Source organism: Coregonus lavaretus (assembly GCF_964263955.1).
Source record: "Coregonus lavaretus genome assembly, contig: HAP1_SCAFFOLD_56, whole genome shotgun sequence".
NCBI classification, from domain to species: Eukaryota; Metazoa; Chordata; class Actinopteri; order Salmoniformes; family Salmonidae; genus Coregonus; species Coregonus lavaretus.
In genome coordinates, this window is record NW_028164156.1 from 3,229,969 (window position 1) to 3,255,974 (window position 26,006).

The following is a 26,006-nucleotide window of genomic DNA, read 5'->3' on the forward strand; positions in this document are numbered from 1 at the left end:
CTGTTGGGTGGTATACGAATTGGAGTGGGTCTAGGGTTTCCGGGATGATGGTGTTGATGTGAATCATGACCAGCCTTTCGAAGCGCTTCATGGCTACCGACGTGAGTCATGGACAAAATGTCTCTCTCTGTTTGTAAGTCATGGATATAATATGCCTCTCTCTGTTTGTAAGTCATGGACAAAAAGTCTCTCTCTGTTTGTAAGTCATGGATATAATATGTCTCTCTCTGTTTGTAAGTCATGGATATAATATGTCTCTCTCTGTTTGTAAGTCATGGATATAATATGCCTCTCTCTGTTTGTAAGTCATGGACAAAAAGTCTCTCTCTGTTTGTAAGTCATGGATATAATATGTCTCTCTCTGTTTGTAAGTCATGGATATAATATGTCTCTCTCTGTTTGTAAGTCATGGATATAATATGTCTCTCTGTTTGTAAGTCATGGATATAATATGTCTCTCTCTGTTTGTAAGTCATGGATATAATATGTCTCTCTGTTTGTAAGTCATGGATATAATATGCCTCTCTCTGTTTGTATGTCATGGATATAATATGTCTCTCTCTGTTTGTAAGTCATGGATATAATATGTCTCTCTCTGTTTGTAAGTCATGGATATAATATGCCTCTCTCTGTTTGTAAGTCATAGATATAATATGTCTCTCTCTGTTTGTAAGTCATGGATATAATATGTCTCTCTCTGTTTGTAAGTCATGGATATAATATGTCTCTCTCTGTAACAACAATTATTCTCTATCACCTCCTCTCTTAAGTGGCTGTACAACTTCTAAGCCCTTATAATAGTAATAATAAGCCATTTAGCAGACGCTTTTATCCAAAGCGACTTACAGTCATGCGTGGATACATTTTTTTGTATCCCTTGAACCTCAAGTTGGCACACAACATAACTGACCACATTAAAGCTTCTGGCACCAGTTCTGATGTTGCTCTTTCAATTTTCTCTTAGACTTTCCAACACAATAATAGCCACATCAGGAAATATACCACACATTTTTTTTTTACAGTAAATTCTACCCATGACATACATTTTAGTCATTTAGCAGACGCTCTTATCCAGAGCGACTTATAGTTAGTGCATACATTATCATATATATATTTTTCATACTGGCCCCCCGTGGGAATCGAACCCACAACCCTGGCGTTGCAAACGCCATGCTCTACCAACTGAGCTACATTCCCTCCCCTACCCTGGACGATGGGCCAATTGGTCTCCCGGTCGCGGCCGGCTCCAACAGGGCCTGGATTCGAACCAGGATCTCTAGTGGCACAGCTTAGACCACTGCGCCACTCGGGAGGTTTCCAGTATGAGGGTAAAGAAATTAATCCCCTTGGTCATCACATTACAGTTCTCACAATGATTTGAGGGGAGGGTGGATAGGAAATGCTGAGGGGGAACATATTAATCTGCTCTTACTAGGCTGTACTTTAGGTTTCAAGAATGTTTAAAAGAGAATCGAGAGATATTCTGAAAAGGCTGGCCCACAGAGGGATCACAGTCCTAAATAGAAGTCAGATATCAAACTCCTGGTTCTCCCCTGTTCCTTCCACACGCCCTCCCATTGTACTGTATGTATGAACACATTTTGAACAATGGCTGCCTAATATGCTGTGGTGCTTACAAACACAATAGGAAAGGTTGTGGTAGACGTGGGCCATCACAGGTGAGTTCACAGCTCTTTTACTCTGAGCATTTATATCAATGACTCACCCTCAGATGGACCATCAATGCCAGAGTTCTACAAGACTGTTTCCATAATCAACTGGGCATTTCAACAGTCTGTCCCTCAATATAGTCCTGGGCATATATTGTTCATCTTACTATTGTTATAACTGCTAACTTTTTAGCATTTGTGGCACAAATCCATTGCAAGTCAATGGTATGTATACAGTCACAGTGAAAGTCTACACACCACTTTACATTTTGCTAGCTTAATAAAGCTACAGTACTGCAGCTGGTGACAAAGCTGCGTATATTGAAAAAGCTTGTTTTTTTTTTGGGGGGGGGGGGCATGGATCAGCTTAATATTGCAGATAGATTGTAACTTCTATCAATGTAATTGTCTGCATCACTTACAATCCCCCATGTTTTTTATATATATACTACCCTTTATTACTTTTCAACCCCGCCATCCTTTCCCTACTTGGAGTAAATTAGTGAACAACAATGCCCAGGCCTCTACTTCCAGCCTATACTTACTATCTACACCTTATGGACACAGTCAATTTTACAATAATTCTATTATATATATATATATATATATATATATATATATATTTATTTTTGCTCCTGAACTACTTCTACTCTCAACCTCTCCGATCATTTTCATGATGTCCATCCGGTTTGCTTCTATATGCCATATCTTTCTAACTGTGCTCTTTCCAAAAGCTCCCAACATACAACCCATATATTTTTAGTCATTTAGCAGACGCTCTTATCCAGAGCGACTTACAGTTAGTGAATGCATACATCATTTATTTTTTCCTACCCCCTGTGGGAATCGAAACCCACAAACTTGGCGTTGCAAACGCCATGCTCTATCAACTGAGCTACATCCCTGCCGGCCATTCCCTCCCTTACCCTGGACAACGCTGGGCCAATTGCACGCCGCCCCATGGGTCTCCCGGTCGCGGCCGGCTACGACAGAGCCTGGAATCGAACCAGGATCTCTAGTGGCACAGCTAGCACTGCGATGCAGTGCCTTAGACCACTGCGCCACTCGTGAGGTAAAAATTATGGACACAGTATTCTTACATTATTAGCTATCTTTGTTATTATTTGTTGTTATTTGTTATTAGTCCCATCCTTCAACTCCATTCAATACCTCCCATCTATCTCTTAACACCATCCATATAGGATTTCTATTTGCCATATATATTTCAACCGTACTGTGATGTTTTACAAAAGTTCTGAACCTTTCTATTCTCATTGCTTCTACAGATTGTGAATTAAAAATATGTTTTATTGCTAAAAGTATTATTATATTATTGATCGATTGACTATGACTTTTCAGATCACCCAGTAATGCTATCTGCAAGGTTAGCTCCAGGTAAATATTGCAATCCTTTAGCCATTCCTGGACCTGTGTCCAAAAACAAGCTACAAATGGACAGAACCAAAACAAATTATCTAATGATTCTGTCTCTTGAAAAAGCTTGTTAGTGCATAGGTCAAATGTATCTTTGTGATGCTCATTTCAAGTATTTTTTCCAGCTTCAAACAAACACTAAATGTTTCACTTAAAACATAGTTTTGTTGTATATAATGATAGAGAAGAGAAGAGTTTGACCAACACAGATTCATGTCCAATCTTTGAGGACATGTCTACATTGTTAGAGTGGTCACATGCCAATCTGTTCCATATATAATAGACAGTCTTTGGGCCAGTGGAAAGCTGCATGGCCCCTTGGTTGTTGCTAAGCATGCATTCTTCTTCTATGGTGTTTATTGGTGGTGTTCAGACCAACGTTACATCACTGCCACCTTCTGGGCTGGAGTGTGATAGAGACATGTGGTTCTGTCCTGGTGAGATCACAGGGTCAGAGAAAACTCCTGACTGTGGTCATACCAAAACACTCCAGGCACTCAGCCCATAAGAGCCATTCATACTGTCAGATGTAATATAGAAGAACTGAATACAACCATAAGAACCATTCATACTGTCAGATCTAATATGGAAGAACTGAATACAATCATGAGAACCATTCATACTGTCAGATTTAATATGGAAGAACTGAATTCAACCATAAGAACCATTCATACTGTCAGATCTAATATGGAAGAACTGAATACAATCATAAGAACCATTCATACTGTCAGATCTAATATGGAAGAACTGAATACAAAAGAGAAGGAGGTTGACCAGTACAAATTCATGTACTAATGTTATTTTTCATTGGCAGATCAATGCAGTTTTCCAAACATATTCATCATCAGTTGTTTTGTAAGATTTTAACTAACTGAACAAAAATATAAACACAACATTCAACAATTTTACTGGGGTACAGTTCATATAAAGAAATCAATCAATTGAAATACATTCATTAGGCCCTAATCTATGGATTTCACATGACAGGGGCCCACCCATCAGCCAATAAGAATGATTTTCCCCCACTAAAAGGGCTATATTACAGATATAAATACTCCTCAGTTTCATCAGCTGTCCGGGTGGCTGGTCTCAGATGATCCTGCAGGTGAAGAAGACCGATGTGGAGGTCCTGGGCTCTTGTGAACATTCCTGCAGTCAGAATGCCAATTGCGCACTCCCTCAAAATGTAGACATCTTTGGCATTGTGTTGTGTGACAAAACTGCACATTTCAGAGTGGCCTTTTATTGTACCCAGCACAAGGTGCACCTGTGTAATGATCATGCTGTTAAATCAGCTTCTTGATATGCCACAACTCGCAGGTGGATTGATAATCTTGGCAAAGGAGAAATGCTCACTAACAGAAATGGAAACAAATTTGTGCACCAAATTTGAGAGAAATACGCTTTTTGTGGGTATGGAAAATATCCGGGATCTTTTATTTCAGCTCATGAAACATGGGACCAACACTTTACACGTCAAGTTTATATATTTTTTCAGTATAGTTTTAGAAGACAATTAACTAAATACGTAGTCATTTCATTTTGTCACATGCTTGGTAAACAACAGGTGTAGACTAACAGTGAAATGTTGACCAACAATAGAGAACACAATACAACAATTATAATAATAGGAAAAAAGATTGTAGCACAAGGAATTAATACACGATGAGCAATGGTAGCTTGGCTATATACATGGGGTGCCAATACCTAGTCAATGATAGCTGGGCTATATACATGGGGTGCCAATACCTAGTCAATGATAGCTTGGCTATATACATGGGGTGCCAATACCTAGTCAATGATAGCTTGGCTATATACATGGGGTGCCAATACCTAGTCAATGATAGCTTGGCTATATACATGGGGTCCCAATACCTAGTCAATGGTTGCTTGGCTATATACATCATGGGGTGCCAATACCTAGTCAATGGTAGCTTGGCTATATACATGGGGTGCCAATACCTAGTCAATGATAGCTTGGCTATATACATGGGGTGCCAATACCTAGTCAATGGTAGCTTGGCGATATACATGGGGTGCCAATACCTAGTCAATGGTAGCTTGGCTATATACATGGGGTGCCAATACCTAGTCAATGGTAGCTTGGCTATATACATGGGGTGCCAATACCTAGTCAATGGTTGCTTGGCTATATACATGGGGTGCCAATACCTAGTCAATAGTAGCTTGGCTATATACATGGGGTGCCAATACCTAGTCAATAATAGCTGGGCTATATACATGGGGTGCCAATACCTAGTCAATGATATCTGGGCTATATACATGGGGTGCCAATACCTAGTCAATGATAGCTTGGCTATATACATGGGGTGCCAATACCTAGTCAATGATAGCTGGGCTATATACATGGGGTGCCAATACCTAGTCAATGATAGCTGGGCTATATACATGGGGTGCCAATACCTAGTCAATGATAGCTTGGCTATATACATGGGGTGCCAATACCTAGTCAATGGTAGCTTGGCTATATACATGGGGTGCCAATACCTAGTCAATGGTTGCTTGGCTATATACATGGGGTGCCAATACCTAGTCAATAGTAGCTTGGCTATATACATGGGGTGCCAATACCTAGTCAATGATAGCTGGGCTATATACATGGGGTGCCAATACCTAGTCAATGATAGCTTGGCTATATACATGGGGTGCCAATACCTAGTCAATGATAGCTTGGCTATATACAGTGCAATCTGAAAGTATTCAAACCCCTTGACTTTTTCCACATTTTATTACGTTACAGCCATATTCTAAAGTTGGTTAAATAGTTTTTTTCCCCCTCATCAATCTACACACAATACCCCATAATGTCAAAGCAAAAGACAGGTTTTTAGACATTTTTCCTAATTTATTAATAAAAAACGGAAATATCTAAGTATTCAGACCCTTTACTCAGTACTTTCTTGAAGCACCTTTGGCAGCGCTTACACCATCGAGTCTTCTTGGGTATGATGCTACAAGCTTGGCACACCTGTATTTGGGGAGTTTCATTCATTCTTCTCTGCAGATCCTCTCAAACTCTAGCAGGTTGGATGTGGAGCGTTGCTGCACAGCTATTTTCTGGTCTCTCCGGAGATGTTCAATCGGGTTCAAGTCTGGGCTCTGGCTGATCCAGGTGAACCTTCGCCCCAGTCTGAAGTCCTGAGCGCTCTGGAGCAGGTTTCATCAATGATCTCTCTGTACTTTGCTCCGTTCATTATTCCCTCGATCCTGACTAGTCTCCCAGTCCCTGACTCTGAAAAACATCCGCACAGCATGATACTGCCACGACCATGCTTCACCGTAGGCATGGTGCCAGGTTTCCTCCAGAAGTGACGCTTGGTATTCAGGCCAAATAGTTCAATCTTGGTAACAACAGACCAGAGAATCTTGTTTCTCATGGTCAGAGTCCTTTAGGTGCCTCTTGGCAAACTTCAAGCGGGCTGAACTCTGGAGCTCTGTCAAAGTGATCATCTGGTTCTTGGTCACCTCCCTGACCAAGGCCCTTCTCCTCCGATTGCGCAGTTGGCCGGGCGGACAGCTCTAGGAAGAATCTAGGTGATTCCAAACTTCTTCCATTTAAGAATGGAGGAGGCCACGGTGTTCTTGGGGACCTTCAATGCTGCAGATATTTTTTGGTACCCTTCCCCAGATATGTGCCTCATCATAATCCTGTCTCGGAGCTCTACGGACAATTCCTTCGACCTCATGGCTTGGTTTTTGCTCTGACATGCAATGTCAACTATGGGATGTTATATAGACAGGTGTGTGCCTTTTCAAACCATGTCCAATCAATTTAATTTATCTCAGGTGGACTCCAATCAAGTTGTAGAAACATCTCAAGGAATATCAATGGAAACAGGATGCACCTGAGCTAAATTTCGAGATTCATAGCAAAGGGTCTGGAATACAAATGTAAATAAGGTTTTGCAAAAATGTCTAAACCTGTTTCCACTTTGTCATTATGGGGTATTGTGTGTAGATTGATGAGGGATTTTTGTTGTTGTTGTTTGTAAAAAAAAAATACATTTTTACAATAAGGCTGTAACTTATTTTTGTTGTTGAAAAAGTCAAGGGGTCTGAATACTTTCAGAATGCACTGTATAGACACTAAATATTTCACTTTAAACACTTTGTTATATTTATGCACAAGAGAAAAGGTTTCCCAGCACAAATTAATGTACAAACATGATTTTTCATTACATATTTGTAATTTAGCAGATGCTCTTATCTAGAGCGACTTATAGGACCAATTGGGGTTAATTGCCTTGCTCAAGGCCACAATGACAGATTTTTGACCTAGTTGGCTCGGGATTCAAACCAGCGACCTTTCAGTTACTGGCCCAACACTCTTAACCGCTAGGCTACCTGTTAAATACATAACACAATATGTGACATAAGTAGAATACAGAACACTTGAAACATTACAGGACATTTTTCATGATGGATGTTGAAATATTAAAATGTTATTTTAAAAAAAGCAGTGGGTAGAGTGGCGTTTCGCAGGCGGTTTGTACGGGCAGTTAGACAGGACAGTTTGTGGCTGTTTCTCAGGAGCCTGGTGGTGCAGTTACCTCTTTTTGGAGGGAGCAGGTCATTCAGTGGATGGTCAAGAGTGTGCATGTCCTTCACCAGGTGCACTGCAGCCTGTTCTCACCTGCTCTGCAGTGACGGGAGCTGTGGTTGGACTGCTCCACCTCTGGAGATGATCCTCAAGGCCCTCCTCTGCACCCTGTCTAGTTGGGCCTGCTGCTTTTTACTGCATCCAACTAACAGCACTCCACCGTATTCCAGAACAGTCAAAAAGGCGTTTCGAGGCCTTTCTCACTGGCTGCTCCACATGTCACCACTAAGGTTAGTCTAGATTAAAATCAAGATACTTGGTTGTTGTTACCACTGGTACTTCCTGTCTTCCTAGGATTAGTGGTGCAGGTTGTGGATGGTCCTCTGACCAAGGGCTAAATGTACCAGTTGCCATCACCCTCTGCCCTCTTTCGGTGGTGTAGCTGTGGAGTCAGGCTAGTAACCTTGAACACAGTTCAATGTCAGACAGATGTTGCAGGAACTATGGGTGATCTACCCGATCAAAGGCTTTGGACACATCAGCAAGTAACACCCTCACCATTGTTGGGTTTATGGAGTCTGTAGCTGTCAGCCAGGAGTATGTGGCTTTCACAAGGGCGGTAGTAGTGCTGGACATTGGGAGGTAGTCATACTGAATCGTGCACTCAGATAACACCTCCTACTGGCAGGGGACAGTTTTAACAATGTGTTTGATGACAGGGGCTAGATCTTCTGCATGCTCTTTAGTAGCCAGGCTGGAATGCCATCAGGCCCACATGCTTTACGTGCTCTGAGTCTGTTCAGAGCTTGCTTTAACTGGCCAATGCTGCACAGCTCAACCTGCTTTGTAGACATGGGCAGGGGGAAGATGGCAAGAGGTGTGGTGCTTGTCCATGCCTCAGCAAAGAAGCCATTCAAAACATCAGCCACGTTGTCGTCTTCAATTCCCTCGACCTGTATTCTCCCTCCTGATGTTTTCTTTGGTCCCAGTCCATTGTTATTGAAGTCCCACCATTCCTTAGGGTTTTTCTTCTTTAGGTCCTGGATTTCAGTTTTGTAGTAGCTTGTCTTTGATTCCTTGATAAGCATTTGCACTGTGTTTCTGTATTTTCTCCATGTCATAGTTTCTCCCCATCTGTTGAAAATATTCTGTATTTTCCTGATGGCAGCCTTTATTCTTTCAGTCATCCAGGGCTTGTCCAGTGTTGTTGTTGTTTTCTTATTGGCATGTATACATCAAGTGCAGTTTGAATGCAGGAGTTGAACGTCTCCACCTTTGCATCGATGCTCTCCACCTCATATATGGCAGAACAATCAGTACTGGCCATACATCGTGCAAAGGTCTCCTTTCTGTTCTGTGTTACCAGAAGTCCTTTTGAGTTTGTCAGCATCTTGATGGGCAGGTGATTAAAGTCTCCACACAGGATGAGACCCATTTGGGGAGAGGACATCCTGATCACATGGTCAGTGATTATGAGATAATCCACAGTGTTCTGCTGCAGTGTTTTGTCATGTGCCCATGGTGGATGTTAGAGCACTACACTACCAGAGATGAAACTGAGCTGGGGTGTTGTTTAGGACGGAGCTGAAGACACACAAACTCTTATTTCTCTAGGTCAGTTATTCTTCTCTTTGCCTGCATTCTGTGATTCACATACATAGCCACACCCCCTCCTCGCATCCCCTCTCTGGACCTGTCATTTCTGAACAGCTGATAGTCTTTGTCATCAGAACAGCCTCAATTTGTCGGGGCATGGACTCTACAAGGTGTCGAAAGCGTTCCACTGGGATGCTGGCCCATGTTGACTGCAATGCTTCCCACAGTTGTGTAAAGTTGTCTGGCAGTGGATTTCTACTCAGAATAGCTCGTTCCATCTCCTACAACATATGCACAATTGGATTGAGATCTGGTGCCTCAGAAGGCCACTGCAGTAACCTGAAATCACTGTCATGTTCGTGGAACCTTTTCTGGACAAGCCTTGTGGCATGGGGCATAATCCAGCTGAAAAAATATATTTGCAGATGGATAACTTTTGCCATGAAGGGATGCACCTGATTGACAATGATTTTTAGATATCCTGTGGCATTCAAACGTTGCTCCACTTTTATCAAGGGGCCCAATGTCTGCCATGAAAACACACCCCACACCACCATCCTGCAATGCTGACACACGGCATGGATGCATGTACTCGTGGTTTCCTCTATATCCTAGACCTCTCATTATTTTTACAGTAGGAGCTATCTGCAAAACTGACAAGGTGCACACTGATCAGTAAAGAGATTCTAACATCCTACAACTTCCCGTACCTCTGCACAGTTCTCTCACAGTGAGAAACAATAGGATTACAATAGAGTGTATCCAATCCACTACCACTTCTTATGTATACGTTGGTGTCTTTTTAAATAGCCAGATATGTACAATCTCATCTCACAGACAGCTTCTCTCCTGTGTGTATACGTTCATGTATTTTCAAGTTGCCAGATTGAGAGAAACTTAACCCACAGTCAGAGCAGGAGTATGGCTTCTCTCCAGTATGTATACGTTCATGTATTTTTAAGTTGCCCAGTTGAGAGAAACTCGCCCCACAATCAGAGCAGGAGTAAGGCTTCTCTCCTGTGTGTGTTCTCTGATGAACTTTTAGCTCAGTTGATGTTTTGAAGCGCTTTACACAGTCAGAGCAGGAGTAAGGCTTCTCTCCTGTGTGTATACGTTCATGTATTTTTAAGTTGCCCAGTCGAGAGAAACTTGTCCCACAGTCAGAGCAGGAGTAAGGCTTCTCTCCTGTGTGTGTTCTCTGATGAACTTTTAGCTCAGTTGATGTTTTGAAGCGCTTTACACAATCAGAGCAGGAGTAAGGCATCTCTCCTGTGTGTGTTCTCTGATGAACTTTTAGCTCAGTTGATGTTTTGAAGCGCTTTACACAGTCAGAGCAGGAGTAAGGCTTCTCTCCTGTGTGTATCCGTTGGTGTGATTTAAAGCTTTCCTGATGAGAGAAACCCTTCCCACAGTCATTGCAGGAGTATGGCTTCTCTCCTGTATGTATATGTTCATGTATTATTAAGGGGCCCAGTCGAGAGAAACTCTTCCCACAGTCAGAGCAGGAGTAAGGCTTCTCTCCTGTGTGTGTTCTTTGATGAAGTCTTAGCTTAGTTGATGTTGTGAAGCATTTTACACAGTCAGAACAGGAGTAAGGCTTCTCTCCTGTGTGAATACGGTGGTGTTTTTTTAAAGTCCCCAGTTGAGCAAAACTCTCCCCACCGTCAGAGCAGCAGTAAGGCTTCTCTCCTGTGTGTATACGTTCATGTTGTTTTAAGGGGCCCAGTTGAGAGAAACTCGCCCCACAGTCAGAGCAGGAGTAAGGCTTCCCTCCTGTGTGTATACGTTCATGTTGTTTTAAGTTGTCCAGTCGAGAGAAACTCGCCCCACAGTCAGAGCAGGAGTAAGGCTTCTCTCCTGTGTGTATAAGTTCATGTATTTTTAAGGGGCCCAGTTGAGAGAAACTCGCCCCACAGTCAGAGTAGGAGTAAGGCTTCCCTCCTGTGTGTATACGTTCATGTTGTTTTAAGTTATCCAGTCGAGAGAAACTCGCCCCACAGTCAGAGCAGGAGTAAGGCTTCTCTCCTGTGTGTGTTCTCTGATGAACTTTTAGCTCAGTTGATGTTTTGAAGCGCTTTACACAGTCAGAGCAGGAGTAAGGCTTCTCTCCTGTGTGTATCTGTTGGTGTGATTTCAAGCTTTCCTGCTGAGAGAAACCCTTCCCACAGTCATTGCAGGAGTATGGCTTCTCTCCTGTATGTATACGTTCATGTATTTTTAAGGGGCCCAGTCGAGAGAAACTCCTCCCACAGTCAGAGCAGGAGTATGGCTTCTCTCCTGTGTGTGTTCTCTGATGAAGTCTTAGCTTAGTTGATGTTGTGAAGCATTTTACACAGTCAGAACAGGAGTAAGGCTTCTCTCCTGTGTGAATACGGTGGTGTTTTTTTAAGTTGCCCAGTTGAGCAAAACTCTCCCCACAGTCATTGCAGGAGTATGGCTTCTCTCCTGTATGTATACGTTCATGTGTTTTTAAGTGGCCCAGTTGAGAGAAACTCGCCCCACAGTCAGAGCAGGAGTAAGGCTTCTCTCCTGTGTGTGTTCTCTGATGAACTTTTAGCTCAGTTGATGTTGTGAAGTATTTTACACAGTCAGAGCAGGAGTAAGGCTTCTCTCCTGTGTGTATACGTTCATGTATTTTTAATTTGCTAGATTGAGAGAAACTTAACCCACAGTCAGAGCAGGAGTAAGGCTTCTCTCCTGTGTGTATCCGTTGGTGTGTTTTTAAGTTGCCCAGTCGAGAGAAACTTGTCCCACAGTCAGAGCAGGAGTAAGGCTTCTCTCCTGTGTGTGTTCTCTGATGAACTTTTAGCTCAGTTGATGTTTTGAAGCGCTTTACACAATCAGAGCAGGAGTAAGGCATCTCTCCTGTGTGTGTTCTCTGATGAAGTCTTAGCTCAGTTGATGTTTTGAAGCATTTTACACAGTCAGAGCAGGAGTAAGGCTTCTCTCCTGTGTGTATACGTTCATGTATTTTTAAGGGGTCCTGTCGAGAGAAACTCTTCCCACAGTCAGAGCAGGAGTAAGGCTTCTCTCCTGTGTGTATACGTTCATGTATTTTTAATTTGCTAGATTGAGAGAAACTTAACCCACAGTCAGAGCAGGAGTAAGGCTTCTCTCCTGTGTGTATACGTTCATGTTTTTTTAAGTTGCCCAGTCGAGAGAAACTTGTCCCACAGTCAGAGCAGGAGTAAGGCTTCTCTCCTGTGTGTGTTCTCTGATGAAGTCTTAGCTCAGTTGATGTTTTGAAGCATTTTACACAGTCAGAGCAGGAGTAAGGCTTCTCTCCTGTGTGTATCCGTTGGTGTGTTTTTAAGTTGCCCAGTCGAGAGAAACTTGTCCCACAGTCAGAGCAGGAGTATGGCTTCTCTCCTGTGTGTGTTCTCTGATGAACTTTTAGCTCAGTTGATGTTTTGAAGCGCTTTACACAATCAGAGCAGGAGTAAGGCATCTCTCCTGTGTGTGTTCTCTGATGAAGTCTTAGCTCAGTTGATGTTTTGAAGCGCTTTACACAATCAGAGCAGGAGTAAGACTTCTCTCCTATGTGCACTCTCTGATGAACTGTCAGAGCCTTTGATATTGTGAAATTCTTCCCACAGTCAGTACAGGAATTCAGATTCTCTCCTGTGTGTATTTGTAGGTGTATTTTTAACTTTGATAGAATTGAGAAACTCGCCTCACAATGTGGGCAGTGGTGAGACCTCTTAGCTCTGTGATCTTCCTGTTGTTGCTCTTTGGATGTAGAGAATGTCTCAACATGGTCTCCTGTGTGAACAACATCAGAAGAACCAGTCAGTTGGTGTGATATACATGTCAATCAATTGTATTTTATGAAACCCTTTTTACATCAGAAGTTGTCACAAAGTGCTTTATAGAAACCCAGCCAAAAACCCCAAAGAGCAAGCAATGCAGATGAAGAAGCCATATCATCCTCCACTCACTATCACAAGGGTTAGTAACTACACAGACTCATTTAATAGAACTTTAAAACATTGGCAGTTTGTCTACTTCACTTCTTTAGTCTACTCTCTGATCACTCTAGATAGCCCAGTGAATAAAACAAATGCTGGCAATACTGGTGTCAAACCATGTACAGTGAGGGAAAAAAGTATTTGATCCCCTGCTGATTTTGTACGTTTGCCCACTGAAAAAGACACGATCAGTCTATAATTTTAATGGTAGGTTTATTTGAACAGTGAGAGAGAATAACAAAAAAGAAATCCTGAAAAACGCATGTCAAAAATGTTATTAATTGATTAGAGTTTTAATGAGGGAAATAAGTATTTGACCCCTCTGCAAAACATGACTTAGTAATTGGTGGCAAAAACCCTTGTTGGCAATCAGAGGTCAGACGTTTCTTGTAGTTGGCCACCAGGTTTGCACACATCTCAGGAGGGATTTTGTTCCAATCTTCTTTGCAGATCTTCTCCAAGTCATTAAGGTTTCGAGGCTGACGTTTGGCAACTCGAACCTTCAGCTCCCTCCACAGATTTTCTATGGGATTAAGGTCTGGAGACTGGCTAGGCCACTCCAGGACCTTAATGTGCTTCTTCTTGAGCCACTCCTTTGTTGCTTTGGCCGTGTGTTTTGGGTTACTGTCATGCTGGAATACCCATCCACAACCCATTTTCAATGGCCTGGCTGAGGGAAGGAGGTTCTCACCCAAGATTTGACGGTACATGGCCCCGTCCATCGTCCCTTTGATGCGGTGAAGTTGTCCTGTCCCCTTAGCAGAAAAACACCACCAAAGCATAATGTTTCCACCTCCATGTTTGATGGTGGGGATGGTGTTCTTGGGGTCATAGGCAGCATTCCTCCTCCTCCAAACACGGCGAGTTGAGTTGATGCCAAAGAGCTCCATTTTGGTCTCATCTGACCACAACACTTTCACCCAGTTCTCCTCTGAATCATTCAGATGTTCATTGGCAAACTTCAGACAGCCCTGTATATGTCCTTTCTTGAGCAGGGAGACCTTGCGGGCGCTGCAGGTTTTCAGTCCTTCACGGCGTAGTGTGTTACCAATAGTTTTCTTGGTGACTATGGTCCCAGCTGCCTTGAGATCATTGACAAGATCATCCCGTGTAGTTCTGGGCTGATTCCTCACCATTCTCATGATCATTGCAACTCCACGAGGTGAGATCTTGCATGGAGCCCCAGGCCGAGGGAGATTGAAAGTTATTTTGTGTTTCTTCCAGTTGCGAATAATCGCACCAACTGTTGTCACCTTCTCAACAAGCTGCTTGCCGATGGTCTTGTAGCCCATTTCAGCCTTGTGTAGGTCTACAATCTTGTCCCTGGTCTTGGCCATGGTGGAGAGTTTGGAATCTGATTGATTGATTGCTTCTGTGGACAGGTGTCTTTTATACAGGTAACAAACTGAGATTAGGAGCACTCCCTTTAAGAGTGTGCTTCTGATCTCAGCTTGTTACCTGTATAAAAGACACCTGGGAGCCAGAAATCTTTCTGATTGAGGGGGGGTCAAATACGTACTTCCCTCATTAAAATGCAAATCAATTTATAACATTTTTGACATGCGTTTTTCTGGATTTTGTTGTTGTTATTCTGTCTCTCACTGTTCAAATAAACCTACCATTAAAATTACAGACTGATCATGTCTTTGTCAGTGGGCAAACATACAAAATCAGCAGGGGATCAAATACTTTTTTCCCTCACTGTACATTAAATTCATTGATACGGTAATTAATACAAAATTGCAGTATTAGCCTGCTCTAAAAAATGTGAGGGTAAATGTTCTTGGTTCGTGCAGATGACTGACCTCCTCAGACCAATTGGCAGTACGCCCAGAACATTGTTCTGGGATCCAAAAGGGATATCTCAGTTTCAAGGTCTCAGCTTGGAGAGAAGAAGCCTTGTGAGGTATTGGTCGGTCACATGCAGGAACCAAATGTTAACAATTAATTAATTATGAATAAAGCTAAAATCATGCAAATATAACTTGTCTGTGTAAGCAGTATATAGGACAACTAACGGGACTGCCCCGGCAGAGCTCCCGACCGACGTGTACTATGGTGCTTTTACGTTTGTTGGAACCTCTCCAACAAGGGACTCATTTGACTTTGAGTCCCTTCGTGGCGATTTTCCACGACAAAAACCCACCACCCCATTCCACTATTTAACCCCATCTAGTCCTACGCCAGACCACTACCACTCAACACCCCCTGCAGCTGTTCTGCAGTAAATCCTCGCAATCCCAAGTACTTCTCTGCCGCTGCCACCACAGCCTCTATTTTCTGGGACTTTTTGATCAATTTCTGCAGTACAATTGACAACCATTGCTATAAATGCTAAAAAGCCCACCTTACTGAAGCACATATTCTTCCCATCAATCTCTCTTGGTCTCTGCCTACTCACAGGAATCCTCTCAAGATCCCTCACCCTGTATCCATCTTCCTCTACCACTCCCTTCACTGCTTCTGCTACAACACTTTATGTACTACTGTAACCCTGGCAACCTCAATCTAATAATAATAATAATAATAAGCCATTTAGCAGACGCTTTTATCCAAAGCATACATTTTTACGTATGGGTGGTCCCGGGGATCGAACCCACTACCCGTTACAAGTGCCATGCTCTACCAATTGAGCTACAGTTGAGCTATAGAGGACCACAATCTGCCTTTCTCTCACCTGACACCTCAGATCTCCAGCCCGTTAGCACCCCCACAACTAACACACAGAACTTTCTCCACCGATACCACACATTTCTTCATCTTATGCCCTCCTGCACACTTGTCACATCTAGGCATCTCACGCCTACACACTGCTGCAACAGGCCCATAAACTTCACACCTAAAACACTGTAATATTTACGGAACAAAATCGCTCACGGGATAACTGACACTTCCTACCTTGATCTTATCTGGCAGAGACTATGCATCAAAATCCAGCATGACAGATAATGTATTCTCTGTTTCCCCACGCTCTACACCGGATCTACGTCTCACCAAACGGAGGGTGTCACAGACACCTGGAATCTTCCATTTCAACTGCACATCCTCAACACTTAAACCTAACCCCATTATCACTCCTTTCAATGCCACCCTGTTCCGGAGAGCAATTCAAGTCACAATTCCTGTCTCTAATCACGTAATCCGCAGCGCCCGCTCCCTCTGGACAGAGGAGAAACAAAAAATCATCACGAGTCCACTCAGTTACCTTCACCAACTCAACAGTCCCCAACCTCTTCTCCACCTAACCTGACACCACATATGGATCCATTCTCTCTACAAATCTCACTCCCACTGGGCCAGAATCATCCTTATCATCCTTGGAACAAGGCCCGAACTCGGAGTTCCTCACAGCAGGTAATTCATCCTCACTCTCACCAGGTTCTATCTCTGAGCTACTGGAGGACGTATCCCTCTTTTTGCACTTGATGATAACCTCCCTCACCACACTGCTTCCCTCTACACTCAGCTCCTTCTCAGCGGTCATCACTGCACCTGCCACCACAGTTAGTGTCTGAGAGGAAATAGAGCTGAATATGTTGCTAAAAGTCACGCCAGGGTAAGCCTACACGAAACACAGCCATTATTTTAAGTGTTTCTAAAATGAATAAAAAGGAAAAATGATTGGAACCATTTCACTGTTTGACCACTAGGTGTTATGACACAATTTTTGCAAAAATAATAATAATAAAAAAATAAAAAAATGTATTCAGACTTTACTCAGTACTTTGTTGAAGCTCCTTTGGCAGTGATTACAGCCTCAAGTCTTCTTGGGTATGACGCTACAAGCTTGGCATACCTGTATTTGGGGAGTTTCTCTGCAGATCCTCTCAAGCTTGTCAGGTAAGATGGGTAGTGTCGCCACACAGCTATTTTCAGGTCTCTCTGTACTTTGCTCCGTTCATCTTTCCCCCGATCCTGACTAGTCTTCCCGTCCCTGCCACTGAAAAACATCCCCACAGCATGATGCTGCCACCACCATGCTTCGCCGTTGGGATGGTGCCAGGATTCCTCCAGACGTGACGCTTGGCATTCAGGCCAAAGAGTTCAATTTTGGTTTCATCAGACCAGAGAATCTTGTTTCTCATGGTCAGAGAGTCCTTTAGGTGTCTTTTGGCAAACTCCCAGCGGGCCTTTTCATGAGGAGTGGCTTCCGTCTAGCCACTCTACCATAAAGGCCTGATCACAAATACTACGGGATATTTCACATATCATCTTGCTAGAGAGGCCTTTTGTTGTGATATTTAGGCTACTATATAGGCTACTAGCAAAAGACCCTGTGTTGTTAGGATAGATTTATGTTTGTTTCTTCCAACAGATCTTTACATATTTTCCTCACTACAAAATATTCCTGCGGTCCTTGTGGTTACTAAACATATTTTAGATATGCCTTTATGGTATAGCTTATTCCATGTTTACATCTTTGGTTAAATGACTTCAAATGATAAACTTAAATGTACTTAGTGCAATGTCCGTGGAGTTTGTAAACTATCCAAGCTTAAAACAGGTTATTACTAGGCTTAAACAACTTCATTCATCTATTGTGTTCCTACAAGAAACTCACTTGTTGAAGGATGAGCTACTTAAAGTATGCAGGAGATGGCAAGGGCAAGTAATAGCATCCTGTTTCTCCTCTCATTCTCATGGTGTTATGGTTTTAATTCACTAATCTGTTCCGTTTCAAGTAGATACTATTATAACTGATACAGCTGGTAGATACATTTAGATACAGGGAACTCTTTTGAATTAGCATATTAATCTGGTTAATGTTGATGGTCCTAATGATGATAATCCCAAATTCTTTGAGAATGTATTTCTATTGATAGCCTCCATTCCTGGTATGGTCCTAATGGCAGGGGACTTTAATTGCACTCTTGATCCTCATCTAGATTGCTCCTCTGGTTTAGACACTTCCCACTCGCAGAGTAGAAAGAAATTACAGCATTTCATTAAGGATTTAAATCTATGTGAACCTTGGAGGACTCAGAACCCGAGTAAAAGGGAGTATTCATGCTACTCGTCAACATTTAAATCATATTCTCATGTAGTTTCTTGCTTATTGCTTCCCAATGTAGCAGGAAGTGGATATGATAGTATTGTTTTGAATGGCCATTCCCTTGTGTGATTATTCTATAGGGATACAAAACTAGTAAAAGGATCCTCTAGAAGGCGTTTGCATCCCAGATGGTTACAGGACCCAGACTTCTTACATTACGTTGGAGTGCGTATAGATGTAAAATGTAAATGTAATGTTTATTTCACATTGAACACTGACCAAACGTCAGCGAGTACCAGATGGGAGGCTTTCAAAGCACATATTTGGGGGCAAATTATACGTTTGACCAGTTTCAAATCTAATAAATCAGAAAATGAGAGCGATGGACAGCAAAATCAGAGAATTGGAGTGGGAAGCTTTTTTGGATAACTCAGTAGAAGTTAACAAGGAATGATTTGGTCTTAAAAGCTCAGTATGATGAACTTCCCACCTCTAAGGCTGCAAACAGCTTAACTAGGCTGAAACAGTCCTATGATCAAGGTGAAAAACCTGGTAAATTGCTGGCCTGGCGCATTAAGAAGTAAAATTCAGCCTTTAATGCAATTCATAATTTACAAGGACAATTATCAATGGATCCTGTAGAAATAAACCAAACATTTGCTTCCTACTACAACACACTTTACAACTCTGAATCTCCTGAGAACTGAACTAGTCGGGTCTTGATTTTCCCTCTACTTCAGAAGACACTCAATTGGATCTGGAAAAGGAATTGGATGGTGTTTAAATATCTGATGCTATTTTCAATATGAAGGGAGGTAAAGCGGAAGGTCCAGATGGGCTCCCAATAGATATTTAAGGACAAACTTCTAGGTCCACTTTTGGATATGTACAGTGCATTAGGAAAGTACTCAGAACCCTTGACTTTTTCCACAATTTGTTACGTTACAGCCTTATTCTGAAATGGATTAAATAAAAAAAATCCTCATCAATCTACACACAATACCTCATAATGACAAAGTGAAAACAGGTTCTTAGACATTTTTGCAAATGTATTAAAAATAAAAACAGCAGAAATACCTTGTTTACATAAGTATTCACAACATTTGCTATGAGACTCGAAATTGAGCTCAGGTGGATCCTGTTTCCATTGATCATCCTTGAGATGTTTCTAAAACTTAATTGGAGTCCAACTGTGGTAAATTCAATTGATTGGAGATGATTTGGAAAGTCACACAACTGTCTATATAGGTGACCAAGGACATGATGGTCACTCTGACAGAGCTCCAGAGTTCCTCTATGGAAATGTGAGAACCTTCCAGAAGGAAAACCATCTCTTCAGCACTCCACCAATCAGGCCTTTATGGTAGAGCGGCCAGACGGAAGCCACTCCTCAGCAAAAGGCACATGACAGCCCACTTGGAGTTTGCCAAAAGGCACCTAAAGGACTCGGACCATGAGAAACAAGATTCTCTGGTCTGATGAAACCAAGATTGAACTTCTTGGCCTGAATGACAAGCATCACGTCTGGAGGAAACCTGGCACCATCCTTATGGTGAAGCATGGTGGTGGAAGCATTATGCTGCGGGGATGTTGTTCAGCGGCAGGGACTGGGAGCCTAGTCAGGATAGAGGGAAAGATGATTGGAGCAAAGTACAGAGAGATCCTTGATGAAAACCTGCTCCAGTGCGTTCAGGACCTCAAGACCGGGGCGAAGGTTCACCTTCCAACAGGACAACGACCCTAAGCACACAGCCAAGACAACGCAGGAGTGGCTTCGGGACAAGTCTCTGAATGTCCTTGAGTGGCCCAGCCAGAGCCGGGACTTAAACCCAATCGAACATCTCTGGAGACCTGAAAATAGCTGTGCAGCGACGCACCCCATCCAACCTGACAGAGCTTGAGAGGATCTGCAGAGAGGAATGGGAGAAACTCCCCAAATACAGGTGTGCCAAGCTTGTAGCGTCATACACATTAAGACTTTGGCTGCAATCACTGCCAACGGTGCTTAAACAAAGTACTGAGTAAAGGGTCTGAATACTTATGTAAATGTGATTGTTCAGTTGTTGTTGTTTTTTGCTTTGTCATCATGGGGTATTGTGTGTAGATTGATGAGGGAAAAAAACTATTTAATACATTTTACAATAAGGCTGTAACGTAACAAAATTGTTCTCAACTGGTTTACCTGGTTAAATAAAGGTGAAATAAAAAAATAAAACAAAAAAAAATGTCAAAAAAGTCAAGGGGTCTGAATACTATAGACGATTTTCAAGTACATATGTTGTAGAATTAAACACCTATATGCCTTAAAATGTTTATGGATTGAGAACCAGTTGAAGGGATAATACAGAGCAGAGACATTTATGTGTTTTTCACAAACTCCCTGCAGCTGGTCTGGGTATGTCAATGACACGTGATGGAGATACAACGCCTCGTGGAGGCTGTGGGGAGATTGGAGTAACAATGGAACTAGTGTTATCATTTGTTTGTGCTTATGACCTTATGACCTGACACATGGCCACATGCACATAATCTCAAGGGCCAGGGAGGATGGTAAATGATAAATGCTTAGATGTATGTGGTTGAGAATGGGTTATGTTTAAGGATTAATTGATATGTTTTATAATGTGTTATGAAATGATAAAGGTAAAACAGAATGAACATGATTGATACTTTGTCCTCCAGATGCCTGGATAGTGAATATAGTCAATACAGAGTGTGATTGTTCTTTAACGTACGTATGTATTTCATCTTTAGAGTCACGCCACTAATAAGAGACAGAAGCCCCACTTTGAGAAATCAGGACCCTTGACATTATGTGCATGTGGCTATGTGTCAGGTCATAAGCACAAACAAATGATAACACTAGTTCCATTGTTACTCCAATCTCCACACAGCCATCACGAGGCGTTGTATCTGCATCACATGTCATTGACATACCCAGACCAGCTGCAGGGAGTTATCAAAAGCATAGAGTTTGCACTAAAGAAATGTCTCTGCTCTGTTTTAACCCTTCAACTGGTTCTCAATCCATAAGCATTTAAGGCATATAGTGGTTTTGCTTTGTCATTAAGGGGTATTGTGAGTAGATTGATGAGGGAAAAAAACTATTTAATCAATTCTACAACAAGGCTGTAACGTAACAAAATGTCGAAAAAGTCAAGGGGTCTGAATACTTTCTGAATGCACTGTATATAGACAGGTGTGTGCCTTTCCAAATCATGTCCAACAAACTTAATTAGATAGAACCTGCTCTTACCATGAGAAACAGATTTCCCAGTCTTCTCCTCCTCTTCTTCATCTTTAATGTTGACATTCAGCTCCAGTGTTTGACTGCAGTCTTCCAGCGTCACTGATGCCATCTCTGGATCCTGCAGTAAACTGGGCTCCACTGTCACAATCAGGACCCAGTGACTGTAGGTTTGGCCTCAGTGTGGAAGGAGAGAGGCAAGCTGGGTTTTGGCCTCACTGTTGATGTTACCGGCCTCAGACTTACCTGAATCGGCCAGTAGTAATAAAGAGAAACAGATACAAAAAGTTATTGTCTTGACAGTTCTGGCACTTTCTTTATACTCTAAAAATATTTTCACTTTTTTCTTGTTCAATTATCTAATTCAGTGCTTGAATTGGACTGAAATAGGTGCTAATACTCATTTTGGGTGCCGGTACTGTTTATATTAAAGTGCAGGAGCTCCACAATACTTTTGAGCTAATACCTAACCTATAGTAGATGAATGCATAAATGACTCAAAATCCATTTAGTACAAGGTTACAGTTTGTTTTAGACAGCACTATGTGCTAATTTCCTTAAACCTTGTCTTCACTGTATTACTTCAATCAAAAACCAATTGTATTTCCTGTTCACACCATAGCAACATTTATTGATAAAGACAGAAACAACAGAATGTGTCTGAATATTAGTACACATGTAGAAAACTGATAATCATTACATTCTGCTTCAAAACAGTAGTGCGAACGTGAAATTGTCTCTATCTGATGCACCCGCACTGTCCTCACTGAAGTCCGTTGACGCTGACCGAGAGTAGCCGCCATTTTACCAGCTTGGGAATTTTACACAAAACCAATAATATGCTAAACGAACACAGAAATCTCAAATATTATTGATTATTTATGAAATTACCATGAGAAAATTATGTACATTCACTCAGACAAACCCAAAGTCTCTAGCTATGTGACTTGTAAAATAGTTTTTATCACATTCTTCACTTGGTTTGACACAAAAATAACACATCAAACCTTTACCAAACGTGATAATACCTTAACGGATGTGTTACCTAGCATGGTATGTTCTTTCGACATTAGAAAGTTTAAACGTGCTATGACATACCTCTAGTAATAAATAGAAACGGACACAAAGGTTATCTTCTTGACTGCACAGTTCAGACGCTTTCTTTATTGTGAAGAATGGTGCCGCCTGCCCGGAACTTCCTGTTCCCCCACTACTAACGGTCCGTGCATTCCGAGATCAGATTACAACATTTCATTAAATTACTAAAAAAGTGTAAACTGTAGCAATTTATTTCCCTTTATAGTTTATTAGGCTAAGCATGACCTACATCCAAATAATTTCTCTAGGGTTGGAACCGGTTCAGGGAACAGAACTGAAAAATAACGTTAAAAAGAACCGGAAACTAAAGTGTTCTATACTTTTCAGGAACAGCAGTTATTTTAAAAGCATGGGATCCAGGTAATAACCTTATTTTACTTTCCGGGTATTTTTCTCCAGTCCCACAAAATCGCAACAAAGCTCACTCTAGAAACGTATTCCAGTTTCTGCCTGCCAGCTGGAATGGAAACCTTTGCCAGTGGGTGTGCGTGTGGAAACTACCTGCTCCTCCCCTCTGGAGCATAGGTTACTGTATCCTACTGACAACGTTACAAGCATGATTCAGAAATTAGGGAGATATGTTTAATTTGAGAAGAATGGATGAACTTTTTCAATGCTAGTTAAGGATACTATAGTCAGCACGTTTCACATTGGATTTATTAACGACAAAAAGGTAAGACCTGTTTTTAATTCTAGTGCTACACTGCACTGCACAAACAAGGTTGTTAGCTAGCTAGCTAACATCTGCTCTGGTCCAACGTTAAACCAACTCTGAAGTTCAGACATTCAAAGTTCCTCCATAGAAGCCGCTCCTCCGTAGGTATAATTATGTGGGCCTAATTCAGATAATGCAGGTCATAACACGATGCCCAGCTCTTCAATGCAAGCTTTCTATATCCTCTAACGAGCTCTCCTCACCCGCAAAATGTCGCACCTTACACTGTGATTGGCAGCACAGTGTGCTCTGAATGATTTTCCTATACAGATACTCTGTGGTGTACTAGTGTATTTATTCTCCCACTTGGATGTCACTTCCACAAGCTTTAAATTGAGGGCCAGGTTGTCAGGATGGGTAATGTACTGTACACATTCATTACAAGTACTCCTAAAGATACACTTAATTTTAATTGGCTAAATCCTGTGTAACAACTAGTAATTACATTGTACTTGGCTAACATTACATGTTCTATGCTTTGAAATAGTGTCTTATTCTTCATCTGGGATTTGGATTTGTAAAATGTATCATAACATGTATTTAATATATGTCTGATCATGCTCAGGTAGCATCAGGTTTGTATTTTCATGCTGATCAAAGCTCTAATCAAAACCAGACATTTATAAGTGTTATAATGCTTTTGAATGACACTTCCGGTTTTGGCGGAAAACACCTGGTTACCCGGGAGAAGAGTGATTTATTCAACATTTGTATAATATCGAGGAAATATTAAACGCTATTGCGCATACCAGTTGATTCACAAGACACCAACTAAGTAACTTACATATACGGTATCTTCATTAGGCCTAATGGCATTTCATGTCCATGATAGGAAGTTTGTTGTAGTGACTCAGTAAGGCTAATTGTAAAAGTAACCCTCTAAAGTGCCATGTTTGTACAGTTTATTATGTGGAGGAAACATTTAGGCAGCCAGGACCATACGCCAGGACCGCTCCGTAGGCCGCACTGTAGGCCTAGCTCTTACTGCAGTCCAGTGCCATGGACATCTTTGAAGTTTGGCCTCTAGTAATTTAGGAGGGCAACTTTATGAAGGCCTCTTCACCCTGGTCTTATCGTATAAGGCTCTACAGACATGTAAAATAAAGACAGGCTATTTTTATTGTTCACGTTATTTGCGTTGAATATGTATTGAAGTCAAGTGGTTCAACATTAAAATATAGTTGGATGGACCACACAGGACTGCTTGGAAAATGCGACGGTCGGTGGAACACTTGCGCCACCAAGTGGACAATTGCTTCAGTTCCCTTGTGACATCAACGCTACCAGAGATATGTGATATAAGATCAAATGTTATGTCAATATTATTATCTCCAAATTGATTCCCCCACCCGTATTTCATATATTATTATTCCGCTTTAGCTGTTAATCTGGATTTAATTTATAAACGCTTTCTGTCATTTCCGATTGGAGGGCAGATGACCACGTGACTTACGATCCTACCAATTTGTTACTTTGTAACAGTCAAAAGTGGTTATTCCCAACGTTGATAAACTCCCAATCTATTCCAAGATTTTTTAAAAGCATTATCTTTATAGCATTATCACTGTACCATTCACACCCTGTATCCTGTGCATGTGACGAATAAACATTGATTTGATTAGATGATTAACGCACCATTCACATCAGCTATCATAGTCAATATAACAGTGACTGACTTCACCATCACTTTCTATCCATCATTGGCATTGAGATGAAGATGGTCAAACGTGAAAATATAAAATACATCGTGATCCTAATGGAATATAACAAAGCAATTCTGTTGTCTTTGCCTGCTTTATCTTTACAATGACAGGGGGTGCACCGTTCCTGGAGGTACTGCAATACCAGGTCGATGCGCGGAGTGGACGGAGCAAGCCCCTATTCCATCTCCCTGTTCCAAAAATCAATTTAATATATGGTCCCCAGATAAGGGACGTATCAGATATTAAACTGATAAGAACAGATTTTTGATTTTTGATTTTTTTTTGTGGAAAAATAATTTTTATTTTCATTTCACATTCAAATACAAGTACCAATTCAGTGCATAACGTTGTACATAACATGGATTTACAAAAACAGTACCTTAACCGTATCAAAATAACAAAACTCCTAAAAAAAAGTGCTGTTCTGAGGGACCTGACCAGCTAAAAGGCCTACATTCAAGAGAAGCATGTAAACAATTGCCTCTAACAATCTCCCAAAGCTGATCTTTCAAAGGAATAAAAACTATTATAGAAATAAAAACATACACATATACCAAAGGGAACTCTGAATAAACCTCAGTGTATATCAAATATTTACAAAGCCTACATTTCAATTTACATGACAGAATACAGTTATACATAGGCCTATATATAGGCTATAAAACACGTTTACAAAGAAGGGTATATCCCTTTCCATCTATGTTTAACAGATGTGATGCCCCACTTATCTATTTCGAATTGTATTTTTTTCCAAATTTCTTGTTTTATAAATTTAACCAATCCCGTCGGTGACCACTTGAGGGTGTCATTGACCGCACCACATCTGGCCTCCCAAAGTTTGGTCTTGATAAGGGACACCAGAGTCACTAATTCTAATAATTGCACCTTTTCCACATGTTTTAGTTCAAATTTGGCTACCCCTTCATAATCAATGTTTTTTAAAATATTAAAATCCATTTTAATTTTCTTCCAAACTATTTGGGCAAAAGAGCATTCCCATAAAACATGGGGAATTGTTTCA

At 41.5% G+C, this 26,006-nt stretch overlaps 1 long non-coding RNA gene across 1 annotated transcript; it reads right to left on the bottom strand.

Annotated features, from left to right (window-relative positions):
- Positions 1–18,788: 18,788 nt before the first annotated feature.
- LOC311117370 lies at positions 18,789–22,623 on the bottom strand. Its single transcript, XR_014611605.1, has 3 exons — positions 22,568–22,623; positions 21,479–21,715; positions 18,789–18,979 (listed from the first exon to the last, which is right to left on the bottom strand). It is a non-coding gene; the product is annotated as an uncharacterized lncRNA (long non-coding RNA).
- Between the last annotated feature and the right edge of the window lie 3,383 nt (positions 22,624–26,006).